This window comes from Cyrtonyx montezumae, unplaced genomic scaffold (genome assembly GCF_038088225.1).
Source record: "Cyrtonyx montezumae isolate F1298 unplaced genomic scaffold, pur_monq_1.0 scaffold_3, whole genome shotgun sequence".
Lineage (NCBI taxonomy): Eukaryota > Metazoa > Chordata > Aves > Galliformes > Odontophoridae > Cyrtonyx > Cyrtonyx montezumae.
This window is the reverse complement of record NW_027072034.1, coordinates 13,061,566-13,079,811: the sequence shown is the minus strand read 5'-3', so window position 1 is coordinate 13,079,811 and position 18,246 is coordinate 13,061,566.

The following is an 18,246-nucleotide window of genomic DNA, read 5'->3' as shown; positions in this document are numbered from 1 at the left end:
CTTTCCTCCAGTTTCACTGAGTGTGCAGCCTCTAGGATATCTACGCATGTTAGCACTGGGCAATAGAAAATATACTGCCAAGAACTTTGCTGCTTGAGAACAATAAAATTTGCTGCTAGCAACTACAGAGGATTTGGGAAACCTGTCCAATGTGATACCCAGTAAGCAGCATGAAATTTTCATGCAATTACAGAGTGAAATAAAATGTCAGACAGTCAAGAAAGCTGTTATCATTTATCCTTCTCAGAGCCAAGGCTTGTCTTCAGGGGACATGGAAACTCCTGCTACACCACTGTCACAGCCCAGAGAAAAGTGACAGCAAACTTGATGCTGCTTTCAGCTTATCTGCCAAAACTGATGTAATGCTGAAGAAGCTGAAGTTCAATGACAGAAGCAGAAAGGAAAAATTGTTTCCTATCTAAAATCAAATAACTGAAGTATGAAACTACACAATCATCTTGACTTTCATGGAGAAGATCAGCACACACACACAGAAAGCTGAAATTCTTACGTTCTTACATAAAATTACAGATACTGTGACCTTACAACACTTGCATTCGCTCATCGCTTGCCCTGTGCTCAACACATTGCTGAGTGCCCTTCCTGCAGTTTGTGCAGCATGGCAGGGGAGGAACAGCAGCAATCATGTCCACTGGGGAGAAGTAAAATGTAATGAAAGCTCTGATGAAAGCTCAGTAGCAAACAACGGCTTGAACTGCCTCAAAGCTTGCATGGAGAGAATAGTTCTGAAGATCCACAGCTTCATGTGCAACTTCTTTGCTGTCAAACCAACATTTATAAGGAATTCTTAGGGAAGTGTGGGGATATTCTGGAGTTTTTCCATGTCCAGTAAATAGATTGCTTCCAGGACAGAGCATGAATCTCTACCTCGTGCGCTGAGTGAAGATTGATGATTTGGAAGCCACTTTGCTTGAGCTTCCTGAACCTTTTAAGAATCTTACAGAGTAAGAAGACAGAGTATCAGTCTTCCAAGCTAAAAGCTCATTTCAGGTAAATGTGCTGTGTTTGAAGAATATTTCATCATATCCATAGCGGCCATAAAATACGTGATTGGCTATAGTGTACCACTGTGCAGATCTTTGCTGCAAACCTAGAAGAAACTAGTCTTACAAAAGACATTGCTGATGGGATAAAAGCCCTAAAAGCTCTGATACTCAACTGTATGGTATTATCCCCAACATCTACAAATGCACTTAACACCCCAGATTTTCCATCAGCTCGTAGCAAATGTCATTGAGAGAGACACATCTTCTTAAATGCAGTGTCTAATTCCCCTTTTTGTCATGTGTAGAAGGGCTCATGCAGCTCTCAAAACTCCATCCTCTTCAGTCAAACCTGGCAGGACCACATTGAATTAAAGCTAACAGATACTGGATGGTATCAAACTGATCCTGTGTGGTTCATCTTCTTACTGTGATTCATACATAAGTACCATTGAAATATTCTCAGGTACCTGCATAGAGTTGATAGGTATAATATAGGACCCTGCAGAATATCTATGGCTCTCTGGAAAGACAGCTAGGATCTATGGATCTCAAGGAGTACCAGAAGCAGGCATCTAGATAAATGAATGAAGAATTATTTTGTGCTTAAAATAGTGAATGAGGTATAGAGTGCTTTGAGATTAACTATAGGTGTGTGCATTAGAATAAAGTGAATAACCCCATGGAAGAAAGTGGGCTTGGCTGACGCTTAAATATAGTTTTCTTGTAGTGTCCAAGACTCCCTAGGATTTGAAAATCACCTGCACAGGTGGAAGATATTGCAAAACTTCTACAGCTGTCCCATGACCTTTTGGAATAGTGACTGGAGACTGGAGAGGTTACTTAGAGCATTTCAAATGGTTCCAGACTAGATATTCTTATAAGCGAACTGGTTTTCCCTTCTTCATTCTCATTTAGCTCACCTAAATTGAAGACATTTGGTTAATTATTTCTGATGTAAGAGATAAAGAAGAATAGGAGAGGTGGGAGCTATTTAAATGGGCCTTATCAGGTGTGCAACAGCAAGATATCTTCCTGCAGATGAAAAAAAAAAAGACATGAGAAGTTTAAAAATAGTCCATTAGCATATTTCTGCCTGCATAAAAAGCTGTTCAAAGACATAAAGGAAGGAATTAAAAAAAGAAAAAGAAATAGGATATATAACATAGCAACAAAATAGCAGAGGTAAGAGGACAGAAATACAATGAACAGAATGAGATTCCTTTAGTGAAGTAGGAATGTGAAAAATGACAAGAAAACTCCAACAAATGCAGCAAGAGGACAAAGGCAAGGAAAGGGTCTGATGCAAAACAGTGGAGGAGAATGAATTACAGGAGAAACAGAATCATTCTCTTGCCTTAGTTACACTCTATCAAAGAAGTGTTATGTAGTAATTTATAAAATGTCTTTTAATAGAGAAGTAGGAGAGTATAACAGGAAAAAAGTATCAGACGATTCCCATTCAGAAACACCAGAGATCTTGTCCTCTAAAAACATCTCTACACATTTCACTCAATATGCCCAGAGAAGCTATGGATGTCCCATCCCTGGAAGTGTTCAAGGCCAGGCTGGGTGGTCCTTTGAGCAACCTGATCTTGTAGGTGGTAACCCTTCCCACAGAAGGGAATTATGATCATTATGGTCCCTTCCAACACAAACCATTTTGTTATTCTGTGAGTGTGAAACATAAGTACAAGCTCATTGTGTTGTACAGATCTGAAAGAATGAGTTAACATGAGAATCTGATGCAGAAGAGCACATCTTGATCTGAGCCATGCTGGACAAGTACTAATGTATGGCAAGGGAAATAGTAATAATGCTCTAGTTAGGATTGGTAAGGTCTCAACTGGAACGTCATGTTTGGTTTTGGTCATTATACTCCATGAAGTGTGAGGGCAAGTTGGAAAGAGTATAGAGGAAAGAATACAGAAAAATAAATTGGCTATGAAATCCGATAACATTCTGATGTGTTCTTTCCCTGTGGAATGACAAAAATTTTTGAAACAAGATGGTTTTGTTAAGATTTAGGAAAGGGAAAAAAGCTGTAAGGAAAGGAGATCTGAAACACTGTAAGAATTCTGTTGAGGTTCCTTCACTACAGGCTTCTAAACACAGGCTATACTAATGTCTGTTGGGAATGCTTTAGTTAAAGTGGATGGCTGAACCAGAGACACCACTAGCCTGGTGGATCACTGCATGCTCCTTCCAACCCTCTGATCTGTGATTCTACATGGTCCTTAGTTCCTTGCTATGGCTAACAACGAGGGAGCCAATTAGTGGTAATTGGGATGCAGCCAAGTTCCCGCCAGGAATAGTGTGAAGCCTAAGAAGGCGTTTCATACAGGCCACTAAACAGCTGTCAGATGGTAACAGTGCTCAGTTGCTACTGACCTAGGCTGAATTTATATTTTAGTGACTTGCAGTGAAAAGCTCTGTATGCCATTATCAATCCCATGGGCAATGTAGCTCCTGTTTTAGAGTTGCTTGACAAATGAGATTTAGTTTCCAGAGAAATGTTGCTAGGTAGCACCTTTTTATTCCTAGATATTAACTTATCACACCTCCCACTGTTTCTCGTTTCTCTCTGAAAAAGTCACATAGACATTAAGCAAGAGAAAAAGGAAGGTGTTTTACTGCAATACGGTTTTATGTTGTTATCATAAAAGAGTTGAATTGGCCCATTCAAACAAAGAGGGAAACATACACAAAGCTCTGATGTTGTGAGATTACCAGGAGTATTTAATTTTCATGGAAATAAATGTCCTTTAAAAATATCATTAGAGGTCTGTATAAGTAGGGTTTGAGATTCTCAAGATTTCTGCTGGGAGTCCTTTTATTGTTTTGTTTATATTACCACTCTGTCTACCTGATACTAAACACACAGAAGACAATAGCCCTTCTCTCCCTTCCCCCATGGAAAAATGTTAGAAAAAAAAAAAAAAGAAAAAAAGAAAAAAAGAAAGGAAGTTGTTGACAGACTTTTGACAGCAAATAAAAAAAAATTAGCTGTGTTCATTTGTCAGCCAGACAAAAGTTCTAGGTGTGATATAAAAAGAAGATGATTTAACAAAAACAGTGAAATCAAGTTGTTATGGTAACTGGATTTTGAAAGGATGTAGGTTTAAAAGAAAAAAAAAAAAGGAAAAGGAAGAAAAGATTTATGCTCCATCTGGTCTAATCACCATGGTAATACCCAATTGTTAAAGAAAAACACCTAATAAGGGTAATTTCACATCTGGCTTCAAGCCTGTATGATATTTCACATCAACAATGCTCCCAGATGTGAATCAAATCTTGCTCAAATATCTACCATGTTACACTGAGAAGGGAATATGACTCCAGATTACGCTGAATTACTAAATGAATTTAATAATTTTTAAGATACATTACTGTGAAAATTCAATTCAACTGTTTGAATTTGATCATTTGTACTGCATATACTGTGCTTATTGATTTTGATTAACTTCTATTAGTGCATGCCAATTTGCTTGATATAACTTAGTGTACACTTGTTACCTGTTTTTGTGCTAGCATGCAGCACTGGGAAATGAGATGCTTCATCTCACTTGGTGCTGCAGTCTATTAAATAAAATCTCCACTGACTTAGAATTGGGAATGTCTGAAAGGGAGCTTTGACAGAGAAATAAAAGTTTGCCATGGATTTTGTAGTCCACGTCTTTCAACTCAAGTAAGAAGCACATCAGATGAAAACAACCACCACCACCTCCTCCACTTCACACCCCGAAAAACAAAGAATCTTAGAACACATGCATGGGAACCTGCTGTGGAGTCTCATGTTATGTTTTGTTTATTTTCACTTCATTAAGAAGTTTGTAGCTACATAAAATACCCCTAAATAAATAAGTTTTTGATGGCATAACCTATCAAGTATGTAATGACTTCATTTTGCCATTCCTTTATATTCTCGTGTGCATTTTCTGACTTTTCATGTTTATGACCCTGCTTACATATTCAGAGCCAGATACTTAGGTGGGTTCTGGAGAGAGGTCTTTGTCTTTACCAACAGCCGTATTTTCTGATGAGGCTGTTATTCTGGTAATTTAAGTTTCTATCTTTCCTCCCTCTCCTCACTTTTTGCCTTCTGTCAGTAACAAAAGGTTCATGGTTAGAACATGCCTCTATAGTTGTTGGAAGTTAAACTTACAAATTTGTTCCACCACAACCCATCAAAGACTCCTTTTTCACTTCACAGGCTACTGAGCATTATTCTTATACTCACCCCGCAGTGCTCCTCTCCCCACGACTGTCACTAGGGAAAATTCCACAGTGCTAATGTCTGCTTTCATCACAAACTGTTCATGACTGGAGTTACCAGAGACCTCGCAGGCTGTGTGAAAATGCTTACAGTGCCGATACAATACTGGCCCTATGGGAGATGGCATCTGGAGGATGGATGAAATACAGAAGGTATCCCATAACTCAGGCCCTCCATGTGTTAATTAAACAAGGCTGAGTCTGGTGAATTATAAACCCTTAAGTGGACGCTTCTTAGTCAAGGAAATAGCAATTAAGGTCTTTACTGACTGTACTGCCTTGAATAAGGAGCACACCATTGCCATGAGGAAGGCACAGTAGGCTGTAAGATTCTAAGCAGCAACTTTAGCAAATTAGACTCTGTTTAACAATATGAATACTGTCTTCACTTTTAAAGTTCTCACAGTTCTGTTCTGTCTCCCTGCTCTAATTCACAGATGGCTGCTGCTTTGCAGTATTGGATGTGCCACTGATCAAACTTCATTGCTCTCTTCTAATACTCTTAAACAAGCATCTCATACTTTCTGTCATATTTCCTCTGAGGCAAAGGTGAATTTCAAGAAAACACTCACTTTTTATGTCTTGACTAAAGTTCATAGTTGTGTTAATATTGTTATTGGTCACAGACAGGAGTATTACTTTTGAGGTTCCCTTCTACTACCTCAAATTACGTGTGCTCACATGACCCCTGTTTTAACATACACATTGCAAGAGAATGTTTTTCTATGTCTGAGTAGGGCAATGGAAAGCCTCTTTCTGGCATGGAAAGCCTCTAACCATGTCAGGAAAGTACAAGAGCATGAGGTTCTGTTGCTTCGATTTGCATCTCTGCCCACTACCAACTTTCTCTTCTGAGCACGTCAGGCTCATATACACACATACACATAGGCACACATATAATGTCTGCTGTATTCCCCCCAGAAACATCTTTCACATTCAGAACCTTCTCAGACTGTTAAAACAGCCTTTGGCAATAACTCAGACCTGTCATCTTATGTTTTCTAGCAAGGGGGAATTAGTTCATTTTAAACTGCTAAAGAACTTGAATGTACTTTAGCCAGTTGATCTTCAGACTCAGAATACCTTTCTTGGAATGGATGGAAATATGCATATTTCTTAAAGCAGCAGCATAATAAGTGGTGGTATTAATAACATCGTAGTGGGAAATCTGTATATTTTGATTGTCATTTGCCTAGTAGGAATCACACTTCATGTACTGCTTTATCAACAGCTCTACTGATGTACTTAGTTATAGGGAAGAATGCACACATTCATAGGCTCAGGGAGGAAGAAGGACTTCAGAGTGCAAAACTATCTCATTGTAAATCTTTAATAATCTTCTTAAATGCCTATTTGACACATTTGGAAAATTAGATGTTTTAAGAAGTTTTGTGTTCTTTCAGTGTCAGCATAAGAGCTGTCAATTCTCCTGCCCAGTTGCCTTAGGCAGTTTTCTCCTTATGATACCTTTGGTTTGCACAGAATCACAGAATATCCTGAGTTGGAAGGGACCAGCAGGGATCTTCTATTTCAACCCCTGGCTCCACACAGGACCACCCAAAATACAAATCCTACATCTGAGTGCAATGTCCAAATGCTCCTCGTGCTCCAGCAGCTCCGTGCCATGACCACTGCCCTGAACAGACTGTCCCAGTGCCCGGCTGCCCTCCAGTGCAGACCCTGTCCCTGACCCCCAGCTGCCCCTCCCCTGACACAGCTCCATGTTGTTCCCTCGGGCCCAGTCACTGTCACACAGAGCTGAGCTCAGCGCTGGGCCTCTGCTCCCTGTGAGAGCTGCAGCCGCCATCAGGCCTCCCCTCAGCTCCTCTGCTTTGGGATGTTAATTGCAGATACCCAGCTTAAAAGCACACCACTATGCCACCATCAAAGTGTTCTCTTTAGGACGGCTGTTTATTGATGTAAAAAGGAAGAACAATCCATCATCCAGAATCTTACAAAGCATACTTAGAAGACTTCTGGTCCAATTAGCATTTACTAATCACTTAAACACTGAGAGAATTCCCACTCCCATAGTCATATGAGTTCATATTCGTCCAGGAAGAAAAATGATATTAAATCAAGTTGCTGGCATAAGAGAACATCTGGGGCAATAGATTAGAGGACATCACAAAGAGGTTTTCTTTATATCTGTTGCCTTCTCTGCCAACATTCCCTACACTGTTACTCCACCACATATTGCTAGGCTTTGTTTGGCCACAGTTGATTCTTTTCTTCGCAGTAAGGTTCACCCTATGTAGGAAAACTGCACTTTCAGAACAACGTATGGCACTGCTGCTAAGAATCTGTCACTCTAACCTCCAATAAAACCAAGGTCAGAACACAATTATAGGGTTCAAGTGTTTGGTAAGTTATTTGCTTGCACAGACTACTGATTGATTGTTCTAAAATTGCTATTAGGTAACTGCTAGTGCCAGTGAGCAAAGAAAAAGTGAAATCTAACAGGAAGCAGTAAACAAGGGAAACTTCTACAGGCTGTATATCTCGTGCATCAAGCTTGTGCATTAATAAGGGCAATGCCACGGAAAACATGAAAATACTGAAAAACAAATTATGTCAGGTGAGACACCTAGTCAGTGGCACATAAACCAATGTTCCATGAAACTCTCTGTTCATTTAACCTTCGCCATGAAAGGGCAAAAGAGAAAAGAACACTCCTAGGCTTCACAGGCTGGTTATAGACCCTGCTAGTCTACCTCTGCCCATAGCCTAAGACTACATCAATTGTCAGACAATTGCCTATAGCAGTTCAGGGTCAAGAATTCTAATCAGTCCCAAGTTCTTTAACCTTTATAATCCTCAGAAATCTTTCAGAATAATTTGGTAAGTATAGCAAAGCCTCATACATTTGGACTGTTATTTTCTGTGAATATTCACAGTATTTTATTTTATTTTAATAAAAGAAGTCTAAGGATCTGCTGAGGTTGAAGACAATGTTATTAGGGAAAAATAATTCTGAAAATTGGGTATGAAGAATAATTTTCAGAATAAACTGTTGCCTCTGTATCAAGACCTTCAAAAACGTGTATTAATTGGTCAGTAAATCATGTGTCAAGTCATGGTTGAAATATCCCTTTGAGTACTGGAGACTACAGAACTATCATATATGTTCCTGATATGGATATTTTCTTTGTTCCCTGTCATGCAGGAGTGGAGTGTGGGGGAATCTTTGATTCCTTACTGACAAGATTCTGTGGAGGGTCAGCTTGGATCCTTATTGGACATATAGCCATCTGCACCTGCATCCCTCTCCTCTGAAACTCCTAAGCACACTCAAACTATTCAGTTTCCTCCAAGTTCTAGCATTTTTATTATTATTATTGTTAATGATAATGATGATGATAATAATAATAATAATAATAATAATAATAATAATAATAATAATAATAATATATTCTCTGGCACTATTAACATATGCTGAGAAAATCTTTGGAAAACCTGTTCAAGGAAGCAGAAACAATGTTTGATAAACAACTGCATTTTCTCACACTGTTCACTTTTGACATAAATTTAAGCATGCCAAGTTAAAAGTCTATACTTCCTTTATTATTTGTCTTTGAAGAAAGGCAGGTCTCAGAACAACAACCTAATTAAGATGTTTAAGAAATATGTTCTTAAATTACAGAACTGAGTGTAGATCTTTCGAAGTCAGTCTTCTCTGCTTTTGTTGGAAAGCATCCAGGACAGCCAGGAGGAGGGGCTAATATAGGAGAAGGAAGAGAATGGAGTATTCCTGGATAAATGGAGTATGAAATACAACATAATTTAACCTGCTTTAATGTGTGGAGTCAAACGCATCTAATACTTATGGAAAACAGAAGACCTAGTTGATAAAATCCAGATGTTCCGAAGTTATTTCTTTCTTGATGGCTTGCATTATGGAGGGCTCAGCCAAAGAGTATAAGGCTCAGCCAAAGAGTGTAAGACTCAGCCAAAGAGTATAAGGCCCAGCCTATGACATGGATTATTAAAATATGTTGGGATTATGAGCTCATTCATTTCTTCAGAAATACATGACTTACTCAAGTACTGGACAAAATTTAATCCATTACTTAAGATGAATTCTTTAGAGTGAATATGGATTTCTACAGAATAGCCATCTAAAATCATCTGAAATAGTGACTCCAAGTTACTTAATTGGACAAACAGATATTTCCAAAATAGGACTGAAAACATCAAGCAGTTGTAGACTCAAGACAAAATAAGTGACAACATAAAAATGCTTTTTTTTCCTTTTCATTGCTAGTAAGGAGAACTTAAAGTAGTCAAAATAGACTTAGAGAGTTACATAGTAAATGTCTAGTTAGGCACAATAGATCTTCTCTGACTGTGTATTACAAAGATGATCAACTGATTTGAGAAAAGAAAAAAAAAAGCTGTTTTTTAAAATTATTTTAATTGTTGCACAATTAAATCACATAATAACAAGACAAGCAACTTTGCTTTAGTTTTTTTAATTAAAAAAAAAAAAGCAAATACAAGAAAATTCCATTTTCCCTTCCCTCTTTCTTTTCCAGTTGCATACTTCATACATGGAAGTAATATAAAAATAAATATAAATGATCAAACTATCCTAAAAATCTTTGATGCCTCACCACACATTCAGTCAATGCTAAACAGAATATTTGCTGCTGCTGTTGCATGCTTTTTGTGACAACAGGGAAATAAAAAATTATTCACTTTGTTAGACTATGTGACACTCTAATAGCATGTGCAAAATTAGCAGTTTGCTACCTACAGCGTGTTAATGTTTTCTAAAAGTTACTTTTGGTAGAGGTTGTCAGAAGTATAAAAAAGCAATGAAAGAAAATACTAAGATGCCTTGATTCCTCAAATAGTGGAGCTATTTGAAGTTCCAAGTTATGCTAAGTTTTACATTGTAAAATGAGAAAGGAAATGGGAAATATGAATCTGAAATTAAAAAAACAATGAGCCCTTCCCAATGTCATTTGGAAAAGTGAAAGAAACAGATATAAGATGCTGTTTTCCATGCCTTGCAAATGCATGAACTATGCCGTTTTCAATCAATGATGTTCATGCGTGCTGTCTTCACAAAGGACTCTTCCTGAGGAATGAGTAACCAGTGTAATCTACTAATCTTTGGCTATGCCACACCCCATCAACACTTCCTTCCTACCATTAATTCCCAGAAAATGTCCTGTACTTTACTGGCTTCTCTTTTAATGACAGTGAAGATATACTCAGTTTATGAAAACGGCATCCATTTATTGCAGGTCTCTTACAGTGCCCCTCTGTCATTTCTCTTGTTGACATTTCTTATATGATATCGTGTCTTGTGGCATGGGAAACTGAAACACAGCAAAATGTGATGTAATTTAATACACTGGAAATAAGTCCACCAAGATTTTTTTCAGATCCCGTGACAGAGAACAACAGTTGACCCAAGTTTAACACTGAGTAATAGACTTTAACCTTCACGTAGCTGTAAATCTCCCACTTTCAAGGCAGATTAATCTAGAGAAAGAGACCACTTTATTTTACTAAAGTACCTTGGAAATTGCAAATAGCTACATTTATGATTGCTATCTGCTTTTTTTACTAGTGCAAACCAAAGGACTTTTCCTTTTCCTGCAAAAGATGTGCTAAAAATTTTCAGACAGCATCAGAAATTCTGCTGTTTACAAGAATCTTCTCTTTGAAGGAGATTTCGCTGACTTTACATATACAAAACATAGTCTTCCATGGGTTTGCTATAGTAAGGAGAAAGATCTCCAGAAGAGTGCTCCAACTGACTTAGTTAAAATATGATGAATTGTCTTTGTGAAACCACCTGTTCTGCATGGACAGTTGATCTGAAGACATTGGCTGGGATTATTCTGCTCAATTTAAATGGATAAAATTTTCATTCTCTGCTGCTATGAGTGAACTTGACTAGATACAACAGAATCTTTGGAAACTTGTCATTGTATTGTCCTCCTAGAAATCTTAATCTTAAACCTTTACCATAACTTCAGTTTTGCTTAATTTGGTTTATTCTTAAAGAGATTGTGTAGTTCTACTTTTCACCTATGAGGTTTTCTTTAGGACAAGGACTTCTCCCTCCAGCTCCACTAGGTTCTCTAGATTATGTCAAGCTGTGGATAGAGTTTTTTGTTCAGTAGTGCAACACTGATCTCAGAGTTTCTCTTTCATGGATCTGTGTTTACCAATACTATTTATGGCTTTATAGACCAACTCTTTTCAAAGTTCAGTGCTGTCTACTTTCAGGCAATTAACTTCATTCTTTCCCATTCAGTATGTATTTTAAATAGAATTTTTATCATCCCACCTGCACATGTCATCTGACCATGTTGCTGGCATTTGGTTGTGTTGGAGAGATGGCTGAGATGACCTCAAATGAATGTGAGTGTAAGAAATAGATCTTACCAGGCAAATAATGTTGTCTAAACCTTTTTTGTGCTTTTGGGTCAGTTTTGTATCCTGATTTTGGTGCTATGAATATGAGATAGATGCTTCTCTGTGGAAGAGACTTGTTGAAAAATATGGAAATTAAGTTTTAAAGAAAAAATCCCTAACTTTCAGTTATTAACACTGTACACTTTCTTCAGGCATTTTCGAGGTACAATTATCTTTTATGCTCAATTTTTACTCACTGTGTATAAATATACAACTGGTCTTTCAAAAGATATAGCTGAATGAACACATAATGCTTATAAATACTGAAGTCCAAATTAAGCAAGAAGGAAAACTAGATCATCATAGATATTTATCCTTCATTTCTGTGTTTTTCCTGTCATCCAAATATAAACATAATTTTCTTAAATTTACCACTTCAATAGCAAATCTTCCTCTAAAATAACATCCCCTAAGACTCACAGAAACAATAGAAATAAAATGCTTTTGATGCAAATGAAATGAAATTCAACCTTAAAGATCTACATGTAAGAACCATGTGTCAATCAGTACCATGTGCATTCACCATTCTCATTATAGGAGAGGCACTGCAAACAAACCACAAGAGGGCTAATCAAGAACATCTTTGCCTGTACAATGAGAAAATATCATACAGTTTATAAGACCTTCAACCCACTAGTTGGCCTCAGTAATTACTGAAACACACTCTCCTTATTAAGCAAGTCTTTAAATAATTGATCTTTTATTTGCCCCTGCTCACTATGGAAATACCATACATAAACAGATTTTTTTTTTGCATACAGTATCTTACAAATTTTAGTAGTGAGAAATACATGATCAGATTGTATATCAGGAAAGAAAGGTTCTAGCTTCTGCTCTGCAGCTGATGTCCTATATGACCTTGGCAAAGTCCCTCCTCATCATACCTTTTGTCTAAAACTTGCTGTCTGTCTTGTGTACCATCTGGTTTAAATTACCTTGATATTTTTTCCTTTATGTAAACACCTCCTGATATAACCACTTTCTCCAATGCATTTGAGGTTCAGTTTAACATCAAATTTTCAATTCAAATAATAGTAGAAAAAGAAGAAAAAAAGAAATAAAAAGAAAAAAGAAAGTCTTTGAGACTAGTGAGGGAAGGTAGCATAGATTTTTACTTTTTTTTTTAAGTTTTAGTAAGCTAATTTGGGTTTTGTTACTTCAGCAAGTTTTGCAGTTAGCAGAGACAGAGCTCAATTTGGAAAAAAAATCTGAAAGAAGCTTATTGAGAAGAAAAGCTTTTGCTTAAGACACTGTGAAGGGCATTTTACAGTTCTCTCTTCATAGTGAGTGGATAAAAGCTATTACAGCCTCCCTCTGTGCAGCATTGCTACCTAGTTTTTATCATCTCACTCTCTGAGTGCCAAGAGTGTGGTGTGCCAACAAGGACACAACTGTCCACCATGATTAAATGTAAGCACTTTGGCCTGGGGAACAGATGGGACTTTGACTGTACTAGAGGGAAGGCAGAGGATGTTGAACAGCCTCTCACCTCTCGTTCATTTAAAATGTACATGTGAATGATACTGTATATAGTTTCACAAAGAAAAATTCAAATCCATAAGAAATAATGTTCTTTTGCCTTCACAGATTTTAAATAAAATCATGTTCAAAATCTTTTACAATTTCCTTTGATCAAATAAGTATAATTCATATACATATTTCAGTCTATGAATTGCACAGACATATGCTACTTTTAAAGTACTGTTCATATTGTGATACTAATGGTAACCTAGATTGTATAAAATATATCATAATGAAGAGACCTGAGGACGTAATACATTTTTAATGTGAAATACTACAAATAATGTAATAACCCTGAAAAGGACTGATTCTAGGGATGTGTCTATTAGATTAACAGGGAAAGAAAAAAAAGCATTTTATATAAATATATTTTAGTTAGATTAATATTAGCTATACATATTTTTAGTATATTTAATGAGGAAAAAGCTTGTGTTTTCTGTATAACTTAATATAAAATATTTATAAACCTTTCAAATTGTCCATATAGGTTATATATATTTTAACACTTGACAGAGGTTTGAAGGTTGTATCTGTATATAATAAAGGAATATTTTAATAATTGATTGTGGATCTGAAAAATCAGGAGCAACAGTGTGGTATAGTATATTATAGACATAAATTCATGACTTTTGCTGGACTCATGGTAAAGGCTCCTTCTCATGTATGTGAACAATTAAAGCAATCAGATTAGAGAACCAATATCTGAATATGGCACTTCCTGCTGAGATACGTGTTGAACAAAATGCTACATCTTGTGGATCTGCAGTCAAGGTTACCACTAGTTCTTAGGGCTTTGGTTGGATAAGATTAGAGAGCTGGTGGAGCCTTTTGCTATGTCAAACATATTTTTAATGCCTCATTGTAAAATAACCATAAGGTTATAAATTGTACAAATCTCATCCCACACCATAAATAGTGATGTGCAGATATCAGTGAATGCTAGCAGATGTCCATACTGAAGAGCAAAATAGGATAAATGAAAGTTGTCAGTCAAAATTCAGATTACTCGTCACGTATTAAAACAATCAATTGATGTTGCTATGTTCATTAAACATAATACAAATTAATTATGAGGAACACCAGTAGGCAATTATTTTAACACAGAACCTGTGAGGTAAGAAGAGTCTAAACTATCACAAGTTGTTGTGCTCCTTGTTACCTAAATCTTAATATTCATAAGTTCATAAGTTCATAAGGTTGGAAAGGACCTATAAGATCATCTAGTCCAACCATCCTCCTATCACTATCTCTACCCAACTACTAAATTAAGTCCTTTAGCATTCAGTCCACAAGGTCTACAGTATTGAATGTTGAAATGCTAACATAAGTAATTAGTGTATTATTTTGCATTGGTGATTGAAAGCATTTTGCAGAAATACAAGAATGTCTAAAGTCACTAATTATCTTGGATATATTTAAGTAAATGCACAAATAAAAATTGATTGAACACTGTCTTCATAATATATCACACTTCAGAATCAATAACTTGGGATAATGCATTACAAATATTGCCAAAATTACCTCTCATCATATGTACATCAGGTCCTTTCACCTGCCTGTATGTTAGAGTCAAAATAAGAATAACTTGTTTTAATTCTTATCAACATCATAGATATGTCAGGAAAATATTAGATAAATTATGTCTCAGTCTTACTCAGAAACTTCTAGTGGCCTTTCTTAGCAGCCATTTTTCTTCTGTCTGCTTGAGTACTTGATATCTATTCTTCAGCCCATGAACAATGGATATGACACATTTTTAAGAATTTGTGGACTCAGTGCATGACTTTCCAATATGTCAGAGGTGTCTTCTCAACATATATAAAAGATGTGGAATCCCTTCTCTGACTCTGACACAAATTCAGGATTTCTCTGAACACAGAATATTTTCCTGCATTTCTATTTGATACAGAAGAAATGTTGGCAGAATGACTGATGCCTTTCTTACTCAAAGGCAAATTCAGTGCTATTTTTTCAAGACCTCTTATGCTGCTTCCCCCAGAGAACAGTGTGTTTTTTTTCCAACATAGTGATCTTAAGGCACATAATCAAAATTTCTAGAAGTTCAAGAGTTCATAACATCCCTCCATGGTCAAGTTCTGTAGACACAGAATGAAATTAAAAAAAAAAAAAAAAAAAGACTATGAAATTGCTTTGCAGAGAATATAGCAGTTGCTTCTCCTTATCCTTTATCTCCCATCAAAAACAGTGATCTAAGTTAAAATGGATCTCTATATTCTGTTTTCTTTTCCTACTTCTACTACTCATCCTAAATTTATGACAATCAACTGGAAGGTTACCTAATTCAAGTTGTTGTGGAATAAGTAATAGAGGGAGCATTTAAAAGATTCCTGAATTGGTGTACCAGAACTTTCTGTAGTGAGAACACCATTCTTAAAACAAGGAGCTTTGCTGTTTTGCTTCAATAATAGTATGATCTGTAAAGCAACTCAGTCTTTCAGGCAGATATGTCCTTAGGTATATCTACAAAATTTCTTGGACTTGAATATTTAGGAAAAAGCTGCAGCTTCGTCTGGGGTATTACAAAGAGCTGTGTGGACTGAATGATGAAAAAATTATGGGCTGCAGAGAAAATAAGTTGTATTTAATCTTGTTTAAAAATGTGAGTTGGATGGAATTATACAGACAGAGGAGGGCTGGACAAATGAAAAGCTGATGAAATCTTCTCAGTATTGTAATAAATAGGATACAAATATCTGCTTCAAAATGGGAAAAGAACAGATGTATTTGTAGAATATCAGTTTAAATTAGGCTGTTTATATTTTTTTTGTTGTGGATCAGTGTCCCCTGCAATACTTGTTCTGGCAGAGATATCTGTTGATTCTCTGGGAGGTTTAGGTCTGAGAACATCAATGATGTTACTGTCAGAATGACCCCTATCTACCATATTTTGTCTCCCTGCATCAAACAGCTTTTTGCACCTTGAGGTGAGCATACTTGCTTTCTCAAAGTTTTGTCATCTGAGTACCCAAAAAGCCTTTCAGACTGAAGTACTGGTCTCATTTCCCAGCACAACTCCATTTCTGTTCTCTTTCTTGCAATTCACCTTTATTTCTTAACTGATTATCATTATATTGCTGACTAGTCTAATTCAGAAACAACTTGACCAAATTCACTCTTGCATTAAATAATTTATTAATAAACTCAAGAGAATGCTCAGATGACTCAAATGAACTTTATTAGCATAGTGTAAATAATTCAGCATTTCTGACAGGAAGAAAAGGGCCTTAGGAAGAATAAAATACATACAATCTCTTGCCAAATTTCCCATCTATATTTTTCCTGGTTGCAAAGGGTACTTCATGATGTACCACTCTGTTGTCAGATTCTGTCCCTGTGAGGATGCTTTCAGCCTTAAATTTTCATAGGATTGCTTATTTCCAAATACAGAATTTTAGTAATATTAGTAATTCCAATACTATCTGTATTTTTGAGAAGTTTGTTCCATACACATGAAAACTGGTAGTGACTACCTGACTTAAGGATTTTCTGAAATATCAGTAATATAAATAATGTAATTAATTTCCTTTTTTTGAAGAGTTCTAACTTTATGTTAATGTGATCAAAACTAAAGTTTTGACTCAGCTTCAAATGGTGGATGTGTTTAGGAGGACCCACCTGAAGAATCTTGATTATACATGATTGAATACTGATTGCAATTCTGACATGGTTATACAAGTTTAAACTAAAAACATTGTGCATCGACTGTGATTTTGCACAGGGGACTTCTATTTTATGATATCAATTCACAATAAATGAAGGAAGCAAATGAGGCCATTCATGGGTATGCTTAGTTCAGGAGAAGTTCTCTAATGGAGACACCTAGTATTCTGGGAATTTTATCTTCTTCCCATTTTTTTCCTGAGAGCTGTCTAGACCAGCTGCAGTATGCTTGTTTTCAGGAGAAGGCTTTACTCATATGTTCTCACAGGAAGGAAAGGAATATAGAAAAGGAAAATGGCATATTCTAAGATACTGCACTATTATTCAACCTTTGGTGTGATCCATTTGAAGTCAGTGGCATAAAATTGCCTTAGACTTCAGTGGTGAACAGGTGGTCTATTAACAGCTGTTTCCGTTCCAGTTGTGGAAAATAATTCCAGTCCTGATTACCTGGAATCCAATTGCTTCCTTTTTTCATAGTTCTGAATGGATGCTATCTTCCACATATGTGGCATAGTAGTCCAGAAGAATAAGTGCATTTTGGCAAAAACATTCTTTCTTGTCTACCCCAGATTTATCCCCTTTGAACTGAGATTTAAGTAAAAATTCAGCTCCCTCTTATCTCTCAGGAGTAGTAAGAAATAATTGGCTCATGTTTAGATACTGCTCTGGATGGGTAGTGAACTTAACTGTTTGCTTTTATAATTATAGATTTTTAGGTGTGAAATTCTGGCCCTGCATATAATGAATTTATTGATCTATATTTTCAGAACTGTAAGTTTCTATTTAAAATATGCATAACTTAATACAGTTCCCTTCTTCAATTCTTTGGAATGTTGAGAAGCTGTTGTACAGGTAGCAAAGCAGCAAACATATTTGTTTTGCTAGTCAGTCATGTCTCTTTCCATTGCTCTCTTGCCAAAGGTTTTCTTTGTGGAGCCTGGGAAAAGAAAATGGCCCAGATTCTCTTTGTCTCATTCTTTCTCTGGTATTAAGGCCACAACTTCACATTTTAAGAGAAACCTTCTGAGATTCATGTGTGTGCTAATATCTATAAAGCAGATGGAAATACTTTTTTTTGTTTTTAATATGACAATATTTTTTGTTTACAAAGGCCAAATCCAATTCTATAGTAAATCTCTAGGGGAAATGCTTTTAAATTTTATTCAGTTAATTCAAAATACTGAGAGAGTAAAAACTGCTTGCTTAGATATCCATTGTAAAAGCAGTGATTTATGGTGTCAGTAACTCTAATGATAGCTTTATTGGATTAAATTATTTATTACCAGGAATTCAAGACAACTAAAACTAAATGCAAAACCAATAAGGC